Source organism: Rhinopithecus bieti, unplaced genomic scaffold, assembly GCF_001698545.2.
Source record: "Rhinopithecus bieti isolate Rb0 unplaced genomic scaffold, ASM169854v2 scaffold_13704, whole genome shotgun sequence".
Classification (NCBI taxonomy): domain Eukaryota; kingdom Metazoa; phylum Chordata; class Mammalia; order Primates; family Cercopithecidae; genus Rhinopithecus; species Rhinopithecus bieti.
In genome coordinates, this window is record NW_016808231.1 from 1707479 (window position 1) to 1721098 (window position 13620).

Here is a 13620-nt window from a genome sequence, read left to right on the forward strand (position 1 = left end):
CCAAGGCCAGATCTCTCTGGGGAGAGGGAGGGTGTGAATTACTTAGTACACAACTCCTGACTTTAGCCTCCTGCCCCTCAAGCTGGTGCCCCTCAGCTCTGACTGAGCATCCTGCTTTGTGAATGATCTTATAAGTCTCACCTGGCCTGGAAATGGCAATGGGGAAATTGCTGAGGCAGGTGGCTGGCTCTAGGGCCTGGCTTGAGGATGGGCAGGAAGACACGCTGCCCTCTCATGAGCCCCCCCGGTACCCCCTTACAGTCCCAGACCCCAGTGATGTTCAGGCTTTTGGAGCAAGCTCTGTCGCTTTGTGCAGCATCTGTAGGGGGACTCAGACTCCTGACTCGTCGCTTGTGGAAGAGAACACCAGCGGCTCCTCTCACTCCCTCTTGCAGGAGGCTGAAGGCTGCCACCTCTGAGACCTCCTACGCTTTGGCTCCCCTTCTGGGAACCATGTGAAAATGGCTGTCATGAGCCAAATCCTGTCCAGCTGAAGTCCTGCTTGATGTTGGCGGAGGATGTGGTCGTTCAGAGCTGGGAGGACAGACCAGACACCAAGCAAAACCAAGAGCTCTTCACTCCTTCTGACTCTAGATGAGTGGGGTGCAGGGCCTTGAGGAGTGACTGGGGAACAGGACTGCAGAGAATGCAGAGACTACAATTCTCTCAGGGAATGTGGCTGTGGGATGAGAGTTCACAGCTGAAGAGGTTCATGGGGTTGAAGGAGTTTCTCATTTTTGTTTTCAACATGTGAAAGACTTGAGCCCATTTGAAAGGCCATGGAGCTAGGCACGGTGGCTCAGGCCTGCAATCCCAGCACTTTGGGGGGTGGATCACATAAGGTCAGGAGTTTGAGACCAGCCTGGCCAGCATGGTGAACCCCCATCTCTATTGAAAATACAAAAATTAGCTGGGCGTGGTGGCCACGTGCCTGTAATCCCAGCTACTTAGGAGGCCGAGGCAGGAGAATCGCTTGAACCTGGGAGGCGAAGGTTGCAGTGAGCCGAGATGGCACCACTGCACTCCAGCCTGGGTGACAGAGCGAGACTGCGTCTCAAAAAATAAATAAATAAATAAATTTCAGGTGGATCAAATATGTTAACATAAAAAGTGAAATATGACAGCACTAGAAGAAAATATGGAAGGTTTATTTTATAACTCAAAGTTGGAAAGAGCTTTTTTAATTTAATTTTTATTTATTTATTTATTTTTCCAAGACAGAGTCTTGCTCTGTTGCCCAGAGCTGGAGTGCAATGGCATGATCTCGGCTCACTGCAACCTCTGCCTCCCAGGATCAAGCAATTCTCCTGCCTCAGGTTCCCTAGTAGCTGGGATTACAGGTGTGCTCCACCAGGCCTGGCTAATTTTTGTATTTTTAGTAGAGACGGAGTTTCACCATGTTGGCCAGGCTGGTCTCAAACTCCTGACCTCATGACCCACCTGCCTCGGCCTCCCAAAGTGCTGGGATTACAGGTGTGAGCCATTGCGTCCAGCCTTATTTTTAATTTTTTAATTTTCAGTGCTCTTTGGGTAGGAGAGAACTTTCTCAGAATAATGACATAGTACCTTGAAGCCATTAAGGAAAAGATGGAAATTTTACATTAAAATATCACTGTATCCTAGAAAAATTACGAACAAAGTCAAAAGATAGATGACAAATGGAAAAATATTTTCAATGCATATCAGATAAACGTCTTTAATGAAGCCCTCCTACAAATCAATAAGAAAAAGTCAATCCCATTTTAGTAGGTGTAGCAAATAGAAAAGAAGACAAAGACAAATAAGCCAATAGAAACCGTGAAGCAGGCTCACCATGCACTGCTTACCAACTTGTCTGCATCTGATGAGATGGAGCACACTCACATGCACCCAGTTACATGATAAGGGTTTTTCACAGATTGGCAGCAAGGGGCAACAGAGGCCTAGGATTCATTCAGAGCCAATTCCCCAGGCTCAGGCCAGCTGGGCTGATGGAATTTGACTGCATGTGTCCCACCTGCACCATGGCTGAAGAACCCTGAAAAGCAGCCTGCCCTGACCTTTATGCTCTGTGAGTGACTGAGCTGCAGTGTTGAAGGACACCCTGTTTCTTTCTTTCTTTTTGTTTTTTTTTTTTTTTTTTTTTTGAGACGGAGTCTCACTGGGTCAGCACCAAGCTGATGTGCACTGTGACCAGATCTCCAGCTCACTGCGCAACTCCCCTCCCGGGTTCACGCCATTCCTCACTGCCCTCCACCTCGCCAAGGTAGCTGGGACTACAGGCCCGCCACCTGAGGTCGCGCTAGTTTTTTTTGTAAGTTTTTAGTAGAGACGGGGTTTCCCGTGGTTAGCCCGGATGGTCTCGATCTCCTGACCGTTTGTTGATCCTGCCCACACTCGGCTCCCAAAGTGCTGGGATTACAGCTTGAGCCCCGCGCCCGGCCCCTGTTTCTTTCTTTCTTTCTTTCTTTCTTTTTTTTTTTTTGAGACGGAGTCTCACTCTTGCTGCCCAGGCTGGAGTGTAGTGGCGCCATCTTGGCTCACCGCAACCTCTGCCTCCCAGGTTTAAGCAATTCTCCTGCCTCAGCCTCCTGAGTAGCTGGGATTACAGGTGCCCACCACCACGCCTGGCTAATTTTTTGTATTTTTGGTAGAGACAGGTTTTCACCATGTTGGCCAGGCTGGTCTCAAACTCCTGACCTCAGGTTATCTGCCTGCTTTGGCCTCCCAAAGTGCTGGGATTACAGGTGTGAGCCACTGCGCCCGGCCAAGACACCCTGTTTCTAAGGGTGAACTGGAACAGAGCCTGAGCAATTCTGGCCATCTCCCTCTTATCTCAAGATGTTGCATTTCTAGCACATTCTACAGTTATTTTTCAGAACTACAGGCAAGAAGATGGGAGAACCAGGGTGGTTTAAGGTCACCTGGAGAATCGTCCTGTACAAATCTTTTTCAAGAAAGGAAATATGAATGATTCAAACACATGAAAAGATGTTAACGTCACTAAGAGTAGGAGAAATGCAAATTAAAACAACACTATGTGCATTTTCTTACCTATTAGATTGGTGATGATCACCAGGTTTGCTGACACATTTCATGTACCTGCTGTTTGGGACAATTTCCAGGGAGGGTGAGTTGGGAATAGCTAGTTATCTGTTACGGACTGAGTTGCGTCTCCCCAAAATTCACAAGCTGAAGTCCTAACCTCCAGTACCTCAGAATGTGACTGTATTTGGAGACAGGGTCTTTAAAGAGGGAATTAAGTAAAAAATGAGACTGTTAGGGTGGGGTCCTAATCCAATATGACAGATACTTTCATAAGAGGGGGAAATTTGGGTCGGGCGCGGTGGCTCAAGCCTGTAATCCCAGCACTTTGGGAGGCCGAGACGGGCGGATCACAAGGTCAGGAGATTGAGACCATCCTGGCTAACACGGTGAAACCCCGTCTCTACTAAAATACAAAACTAGCCGGGCGAGGTGGCGGGCGCCTGTAGTCCCAGCTACTAGGGAGGCTGAGGCAGGAGAATGGCGTAAACCCAGGAGGCGGAGCTTGCAGTGAGCTGAGATCCGGCCACTGCACTCTAGTCCGGGCAACAGAGCGAGACTCCGCCTCAAAAAAAAAAAAAAGAAGAGGAAATTTGGACACATACACGCCTAGACTGAAACTAACTCTGCCAACATCTTAATCTCAGACTTCAGCCTCAGACTATGAGGAAATAAATTTTCTGTTGTTTAAGCCACCCAGTCTGTGGTTCTCTGTTACGGCAGCCCTAGCAAACTAATACACCATCAACCTTGAAATTGAGCTGGAAATTTGACTTCTAGTAATTTGTACTACAGATAGACTGGCATGTGTTCCTGGCATGTGCAAGGATATGCAAAGGTATTGTTTGTAGCAGTCAGGATTCAATCAAGAAGACAGAAGCCGACTCTAGGTATTTCGAGTACAAAGAGAAGCATTGGAAGGGCTGGGAGAGGAAAAGCCAGGAAAGTTCTAGAAGTTAGGGGATGGCAGTAAGTCATCACCAGCGATCCTTGGTGCCGGCAGGGCCAAAGCACATGATGCCCAGGGGGACACCTGGAGCTGCCGGAAGCTGTCACCAAGGATCTCAGGCTGGTCTCGAACTCCTGACCTCAAGTGATCCACCAGCCTCGGCCTCCCAAAATGCTGGGATTACAGGTGTGAGCCACTGCGCCTGGCCAGATCTCAGCTGCTTATAGCACTGCAGTGAGGGTCATGCAGGGTGATGACCAGAAGCCAAGGAAAGGAGTCTGCCATGGGTTTTGCTGCCTACCCATAGCAGGAGAGCAATGGCTTCTGCTTCCTTCATGGGCAGAATTCAGCCTACGACATACTGGAAAGGGGCTCTGGAAATGCAGGGAAATGTAGAAGGGGACGGGAGTGATGTTACATTAATGAGGATCGATCTAGCACTGTCCAGTCACAGGGGCTGGTTAAATACACCATGGTTGGTTCAGATGGAACACCAAGCAGCTTCAAAGGGAATGCAGAAGCTCCATGTGTGCAGAAGGGTCTTTCAGAGTCACTTTTAAGTGAAAAAGCAAAATGCATCAAGCCTGGCATGCTTCATTTTATGTAAAATATAAAAAGAGGGCCATGGCTCCATCTGTGCTCGCATGCCCATGGACGAGCCTGTGGAGCATCCAGAAAGACAGGTGGCAGCAGATAGCACTATGGTGGCTGGTGGGGTGGGGAGTTGGGGGAAAGAAAAACTTGCCTTCACTATGTTCTCTTTTGTAATTTCATACGATGTATTCGTCTGTTTTCACACTGCTGATAAAGACATATCTGAGACTGGGCAATTTACAAAAGAGAGAGGTTTAATGGACTTACAGTTCCACGTGGCTGGGGAGGCCTCACAAGCATGGTGGAAGGCGAAGGGCACATCTCACATGGCAGCAGACAACACAAGAAAGCGTGTGCAGGGAAACTCCCCTTTATAAACCCATCAGATTGTGTGAGACTTATTCACTATCACAAGAACAGAATGGGAAAGACCCATCCCCATGATTCAATTACCTCCCACTGGGTCTCTCCCACAACACGTGGGAATTGTGGGAGCTAAAATTCAAGATGAGACTTGGGTAGGGGCACAGCCAAACCATGTTAATGTGCATGTACACATTCAAAAAGTAAGTAAAATAGTTAAAAAGCAAAGACCAAAAAAAGAGAAACAAACAAACCTAACCAAAGAGGTAGCATGGAAGCTGGAGGGCATCTCTGCACACGGAAAAGGGTTTCTGGGCACACGGTGGGGGCCCAGCTTGGCTGGAGCCCAGGGATTTCATGGTGACCCCTTCTCCAGGGTGTGAATTTTGCTGCCTACCCATACATAGCAGCTGCTGGAGACCAGTGGCTTCTGCTTCCTTCATGGGCAGAATTCAGCCTAGGACATACTGGAAAGGAGCTCTGGAAATGCACAGAGATGTACAAGGGGGCGGGAGTGATGTTACGTTAACAAGGATTAACAAGGATTACATTAACAAGTGCTGTCCATCCACAGGGGCTGGTTAAATACACCATGGTTTGTTCAGATGGAACAGCAAACAACTTCAAACGGAATGCAGAGACTCTGCATTTTCTGCCCCGTGACTCTCAGCAGTGTGGGTGGCCAAAGGGGTGGCCCACAGACTCTGAGAAGGCCCAGAAAGGTTGTGAGGACAGAGCCCTGACGGAAGGAGAAAGCAGTCCCTGTCAACCTGGATAACAGCATCTGCCCTCCTAGTCCCCAGAGTGAGGGGAGCGAGGCCAAGAAACAAGCACTTCCAGCAACACCAAGGGCTTCAAAAGTTCTGTCTGGAGCAAGAACAGGAGCCAGCCTGGGACTGGGGTCTCTGTAGGCCACTGCTTTTCTCCCAGAGCCAGTGATGTGAGGCTGGCACTCAGGCTGGTCAAGGAATGCAGAGGAAGACAAGTTCCCCATTCATCCCCTGAAAAGGGGGCTGTACCTGGCGCAGGAGTGTGTCCAGGCTGCTGGGGTGCTGGGGCCCTGCCCTCTCCTTCACCCCTAGATTTCAGTCCAGATGACCCTTTATGAGCTCGTGCTCTTTGTCTGCTACTTTTTTTTTTTTTTTTTTGGGGGGGACAAGGTCTTGCTCTATTGCTCAGGCTGGAGTGAAGTGGCACGATTATAGCTCACTGTAACTTTGAACTCCTGGGTTCAAGCGATCCTTCTGCCTCAACCTGCTGAGTAGCTAGGGCTACAGGGGTGCACCACTGCGCTGGCTAATTTTTGAATTTTTTGTAGAGATGGGGTCTCACGATGTTGCCCAGGCTTGTCTGGAACTCCTGGAATCAAGGGAGCCTCCCAGAGTGCTGGGATTACAGGGCGAGCCACCACACCCAGCTGCCTGCTGCTTCTTGTTTTGTGGAGGTCCTTTTGGTTTTTCTTTTTTCCTTTTTGAGACAGGGTCTTACTCTGCCGTCCAGGCTAGAGTGCAGTGGTGCAAACATGGCTCACTGCAGCCTCGACTTCCTGGGCTCAAGTGATCCTCCTGCCTCAGCTTCCCTGATAGCTGGAACCACAGGTGTGCACCACCACGCAGGGCTAATCTTTTAAATTTTTTGTAGCAATGGGTCTCCCAGGCTGGTCTTGAACCCCCAGGTTCAAACCATCCTCCCACCTGGGCCTCCCAAAGTGCTGGGATTACAGATGTGAGCCACTGTGCCCAGCTACTTCTTGTTTTTCAATTTTAAAACACATAGGTGGAAATTGTTGTGTTTATGTGTGACTTTAGACACACATTGTTCAATCTAGCACACCTACCATTCTGAGGTACCTGGCTCCTCCTGGCTGTCCTATTTAAGTTGGTTTATCTTTTCCTGGCTATCTCATTCCTTTATTATTTCACTTTCGTATCTTTATTTTCCTTGAATTTTGCACGGCCTTTGGCAATTTCAACCCTTGGGCATTTTAGCTGAGTTACGGTTTATCCTTTCAATTTTTGTGCATCTGGTTTCCTCTGTGCCAAGTTACTTACCTTGATGGAGGATCCTAGGGTGGAGGGAACACGAAGCTTCTCTCTGTGACTCCACTGCAAGGTCCCAACCCCAATATCAGAGGGAAGGGCCTGACCCCACAGGTCTTGGGGGGCAGCCACAGTTAGCCCCACCACGCAGCAGGTGCCCTAAGGGAGCCTTCTGGTCCACAGTTGGTCAGCAATGCCCCCGGGCTACTCACGGGGAACCCAGGTGGTCCTAGAAAGGTCAGAGGCACCGGTGGTGGGTGAACAATAGTAACCTGTGTGCAGAGTCAACGACATTGACGAGAAGGCAGTGGGTGAGGCCCAGCCATGGAGGGAATCATCCAGGAGAAAAACCCCATGGGTATTATCACCCAGGATCATTTGAGAAGAGAAGGCCGGATCTGCCCCTGACAGGGAGACCACTGATCAATAGTGAAGCAGGGTATTTCCTTGACCCCTTCTCAGGACTTGTGACAGGGGTGCCTCATTTACTCAGCCCACTGCTCTCAACTCCTCGTGGGAGGCAGCACATGAGCAAATGAGGCGGGAACTGGAGTGCAGGAGTGCTGGAACCAGCCAGCTGTTTCAGTGTGGGCGGGATCAGACTCCACTCTCTCAGATCCACCTCATTCCACCCCTCGTGAAAGGGAGCACACAGGTGAGCGGGTGCAGGAGCTGGAGCAAGCGCTTTTGGGCACCGGCAGCAATGAACTTCATTCAGGCCCCACGACAGTGTCCAGGCAGGGTGCCTGCGACTCCTGGGGCCCCAGAGGCCATGTTAGAGTGCTCTTTCAGCTCTGCTGTCCATGGACTTAACAACATTAAATATATTCATTATTGTAAAAAATAATAATAATAAAAACAAGTGAGTTATGTTTCAACTCAACATTGCAGGAAAATAACTTTATTTTATTTTATTTTGAAACAGGGTCTCACTCTGTCACTCAGGCTGGAGTGCGGTGGTGCCATCTTGGCTCACTGCAACCTCTGCCTTCCAGGCTCAAGCGATCCTCCCACCTCAGCCTCCCAAGTAGCTGGGACTATAGACGTGCCCTCCAGGCCCAGCTGATCTTTGTATTTTTGGTAGAGATGGGGTTTTTCCATGTTGCCCAGGTTTCATACTTTTCAATAAGATTTAAAATCTACTCATGGCAGGGTGTGGTATCACGTGCCTGTAGTCCTAGCTACTCAGGAGGCTAAGGCAAGAGGATCGCTTGAGCCCAGGAGGTCAAGGCTACAGTGTGCTATGATCACTCCACTGCCCTTCTGCCTGGTTGACAGAGCAGAACTCTGTCTGTAAAAAAAGAAAAAATTAATTTTAAAAATAAAAAATTAAAAATCTATTCATATATGAATAATTCTTATACTTTCACACTTTAAACTGCATTTAATTAACTTGTTAATTACATTTGTCTTTCATTGAATTTGGCATAGGTTTAGCTCTTTTAATGCTTTTTAAAAAAATAATTGACTTGGATTAATTTATCTACTGCTTTCAAATTCATTAAATTTGACTCACATCTCTCTTATGTCTTCATTATTTCCTTTTTCTGGTTTTGTTTTAGTCTGTTTTAAAGTTCTTTTCCGGCCTGGGTGTGGTGGCTCATGCCTGTAATCCCAGCACTTTGGGAGGCCAAGGAGGGCAGATCACCTGAGGTCAGGAGTTCGAGACCAGCCTGGCCAACATGGCGAAACCCCATCTCTACTAAAAATACAAAAATTAGCTGGGTGTGGTGGCAGGTGCCTGTAATCCCAGCTACTCAGGAGGCTGAGACAGGAGAATCACTTGAACCCAGGAGGTGGAGGACGTTGCAGTGAGCCGAGATCATATCACTGCACTCCAGCCTGCGCGACAGAGCAAGACTCCATCTCAAAAAATAAATAAATAAATAAAGTTATTTTCTGGCCCAGCGTGCTGGCTCGTGCCTGTAGTTTCAGCACTTTGGGAGGCTGAGGTGGATGGATGAATTGAGCCCAAGAGATTGAGACCAGCCTGGGCAACATCAAGAAACCCTATCTCTACTGAAAATACAAAAATTAGCTGCGCCTGGAGGGCATGCCTATAGTCCCAGCTACTTGGGAGGCTGAGGTGGGAGGATCACTTGAACCTGGAAGGCAGAGGTTACAGTGAGCCAAGATGGCACCACCGCACTCCAGCCTGGGTGAAGAGTGAGACCCTGTTTCAAAAAAATAAATAAAAATAATTTTCCTGCAATGTTGAGCTGAAACATTAGTTCACTTGTTTTTATTTTATGTTTTACAATAATAAATGCATTTAAAGTTGTTAAGTTGGGCAATGTTCAGCAGCGACAGCCTTAAGCCCAAGGCCTGACATGTAATACCCCTTGAAGTCAAAATGATGTAAACTGATATTAAAATTATGTGGTGTTCCCGATTTCAAAACAACGAACCATGATAGTTTTTACTTTCTCTTTGACTCAACAGTTATTTAAGAAACAGGCTAGGATTTTTGTCATTGTTCTTGTTCGGTTTACTTTTGTGGGTATTTTATGATTTACCGTATATTGTGGACATAGCATTTGGCCTGTTTAATTTCTGCCTTGGGGATACTTGATGTCGTCTTTCCTTCAAATACACATACATGGTAAAGGTTTCATATGTGAAGATACAAGCTGTGTGTGGTACAGAATTGGATACAGATCTTTGATTCAAACTGCTCATGGTATTGTCTGGGTCTTTGATGTCTTTGATTTATTTTTATTTTTTGAGATGGAGTCTTGCTCTGTTGTCCAGGCCACGCCTGAGTGCAGTGGTGGAATCTCGGCTCACTGCAACATCTGCCTCCTGAGTTCAAGAGATTCTTCTGCCTTAGCTTCCCAAGTAGCTGGGATTGCAGGCGCATGCCACCACACGCGGATAACTTTTTTATTTTCAGTAGAGATGGGATTTCACCATGTTGGTCAGGTTTGTCTTGAACTCCTGGCCTTAAGTGATCCACCCACCTTGGCTTCCCAAAGTGCTGGGATTACAGGCGTGAGCCACCTGCCTGGGCTGATGTCTTTGATTTTGGTAAGTTAAATCTCTTCTAGGTTGTTAAATAGTATGTTAAAGACTCCCTGTATTTGTGTTTCTGGCAATATCTCTCTGTACTGCCAACATTTTTCTTTTTTTCTGAGTGTTTAGGTTTTTTCTTTTTTTTTTGAGACAGAGTCTCGCTCTGTCGCCCAGGCTGGAGTGCAGTGGCCGGATCTCAGTTCACTGCAAGCTCCGCCTCCTGGCTTTACGCCATTCTCCTGCCTCAGCCTCCCGAGTAGCTGGGACTACAGGCGCCCGCCACCTCGCCCGGCTAGTTTTTTGTATTTTTTAGTAGAGACGGGGTTTCACCGTGTTAGCCAGGATAGTCTCGATCTCCTGACCTCATGATCCGCCCGTCTTGGCCTTCCAAAGTGCTGGGATTACAGGCTTGAGCCACCGCGCCCAGCCGGTTTTTTCTTTTTTAACACGACATCCATTTATTTTGCCATAGTCCCATAGGTCAGGAGACCAGTACAGCGTGGCTACGTTCTCTGTCCAAGCTGAAATCAGGGTGTTGGCCGGCTGCATCCCTCCCCTGGAATTTAGGGTCCTCTTCCAAGCTCATTTCTATTACTGGCAGAATTCAGTATGAAGTTCCTATTTCCTTGCTGGCTGCCAGCCAGGGGTTGCTGTTAGCTTCTAGAAGTTGCTATCATTCCTTGTCACCTTGTCCCTCCATCTTCAGGTCAGCAATGGCATGTGAATTCTGCTTCTAGTCTGACTTCTTCTGCCGCCAGTGGGAGAAAGCTCTCTGCTTTTAAGGTCTCATGGGATTAGCTGAGGCCCATCCAGAATATCGCCTTTTTTTTTTTTTTTTTTTGAGACGGAGTCTCACTCTGTCGCCCAGGTCGGAGTGCACTGGCCGGATCTCAGCTCACTGCAAGCTCCACCTCCCGGGTTTATGCCATTCTCCTGCCTTAGCCTCCCGAGTAGCTGGGACTACAGGTGCCCGCCACCACACCCAGCTAGTTTTTTGTATTTTTTTAGTAGAGATGGGTTTTCACCATGCTAGCCAGGATGGTCTCGACCTGACCTCATGATCTGCCTTTCTCAGCCTCCCAAAGTGCTGGGATTACAGGCTTGAGCCACCGCGCCCAGCCAATATCTCCCTATTTTAAGGTTAATTGTGCCATGTAACTTAAGCTAATTACAGCGGTGACATCTCATCATATGCAGAGATAGGTTCCAGGGAGCTGGGCAGGACATCTCTGGGGTGCTGGGTTTACTGTGCTGCACACTAGAGAAGGTACATTTTATCAGGCACCCTCTATTTTCTTTTCTTTCTTTTCTTTTTTTTTTTTTTTGAGACGGAGTCTCACTCTGTGGCCCAGGCTGGAGTGCAGTGGTGTGATCTCAGCTCACTGCAACCTCCGCTTCCCGGATTCAAGCAATTCTCATGCCTCAGCCTCCCGAGTAACTGGGATTACAGGATGTGCCACCATGCTGGGCTCATTTTTTCTATTTTTAGTAGAGACAGGGTTTCACCAAGTTGGCCAGGTTGGTCTTGAATTCCTGACCTCAAGTGGCCCACCTGCCTCGGCCTCCCAAAATGCTGGGATTACAGGCATGAGCCACTGCACCCAGACCCACCTCTATTTTCTAAGTGCTAAACAACATGGTTCCAAAGCATAACTGAAAAGCAGATTGGTGGCTCACCGCATGTAGAGTCCAACGAACAAGAGCGAAGTCTGGTACAAGAAAAGTGAATGTATTCTAAAGGTAGCTTGGGTCCTGCTGTTAAATGTGCTGCTTCACCTTTGGAGCAGAACATGGACACTTTTATAAGGTGGGGGGTGAGGAAGTGTGCAAGGCAAGTGTTCCCCTGTGGCCCCGTGTCTTATCTACTAGATAATTGATTGCTGCTTTCTCGGGCAGAAATAAGTTGTAAAAGTGGCCAAGGGAGCGTGGTTTTGACATATCCTCCTGGAAGATGAAGGTCACTTCCAGCTTGCAGGGCAGAACTTCCAAGGCCACCCCATGGAGGTAAAAGTTCCATGGTGAGTATGCTTTGGTCAGCAAATCAACTGTCAGCAAATCGACTGTCAGCTCTCAAGGAAAGATCTGTCTTGGAGCACTTCGAAGAAATTGCCCTGAAGGGAATGTCTAGTTAGCAGGAGGTGAACGGTTATATTTGCATTTCTGAAGGGTTGAATAGGAAACGGGAAGGAGGGAAAGAGGAGAGAATAGAAAAAAAAAAAGTAATTCATTCCGTTTTTCTTAGAAAAAATGGGAGCACTTGATTGCAAAAGTACTTAAAATAAAATCTAGCAAGAAACATTCGACTAGGTTTCCAGTAGCTGAGCTATCTGAGCTAAGCCTGGCCTCCCCATCAGCGCTTAGCAAACTGCAGGTGGTTTTAGCAAATTGCAGGCAGTCATGGTGGACAGGCAGCTGTTTCCAGACTTGCCTCCGTCCTCCAGACCCTAGCACGTGTTCTGAGTGGTGGTTAACATGCGGCTTTTGCAGTTAGGCCACCTGAGAGCAATCTCAACCTGTCCCTTTCCAGGTAGGCAGCTCCAGTATGGGGAGTGGCTGTTTTATGTTTCTGTCCTGCATCAGCCCCTGAGGCAGGCATCTGTGTACTGTCACTTCTGTGGGCCCACAAATCTCCTTGCTGGTCGCAACCAGTTCGGGCATAATTTCTTTTTTCCTTTTCTTTCTTTCTTTCTTTTTTTTTTTTTTTTTAGACAGGTTCTCATTCTGTCACGCAGGCTGGAGTGCAAGGGCACTCCAACCTCAACCTCCCAGGATCCTCCCATCTCAGCTCCCCCTCAACCCTCAGTGGCTGGGACTACAGGTGCTCATGCCACCATGCCTGGCTAATTTTTGTACTTTTTTGTAGAGATGGTGTTTCACCATGTTGCCAGGCTGGTCTCAAACTCCTGAGCTCAAGCGATCCGCCCATCTAGGCCTCTTAAAGTGCTGAGGTTACAGGTGTGAGCCACCAGGCCCAACTGAACTGAATCTCATGTCACTTGAAACCAAACATATCCTTACCATCATTGGCTTTATATATTAAGATTTTATGAAAAATTGATTATTGTATCAGTTGTCTGTGAGATCAGATACTAAACAATTAGAACAGCAAACTGTATCCTGCTATCCAAGGCTTTAGTTCTGACCTCACCAGGCCTGTGAGGGTGGGCCCCCAGCAGGGATTTCTGAGGTCCTGAAGGGGCTGCACTCACCTCCCTGGCCGGTGAAACAAGATCATTTCTCCTTTCCTGGTACAGGCCCCTAAGGTGGCCTTGAGGGTCTCCAAGCCCCCTTACTCCCTCCGAGGCTGTCGGGATCTCGCACATTTCTCCTAAGCCTCCGGCCTGAGCTTGGTGGAAAGGCTCACAGAGGGCCGGGCACGGTGGCTCACGCCTGTAATCCCAGCACTTTGGGAGGCCGAGGCAGGCGGATCACGAGGTCAGGAGATCGAGACCATCCTGGCTAACACGGTGAAACCCCGTATCTACTAAAAATACAATAAAATAAAAAATAAAAAAATTAGCCAGGCGAGGTGGCGGGCGCCTGTAGTTCCAGCTACTCTGGAGGCTGAGGCAGGAAAATGGCGTGAACCCGGGAGGTGGAGGTTGCAGTGAGCCGAGATCGTGCCACTGCACTCCAGCT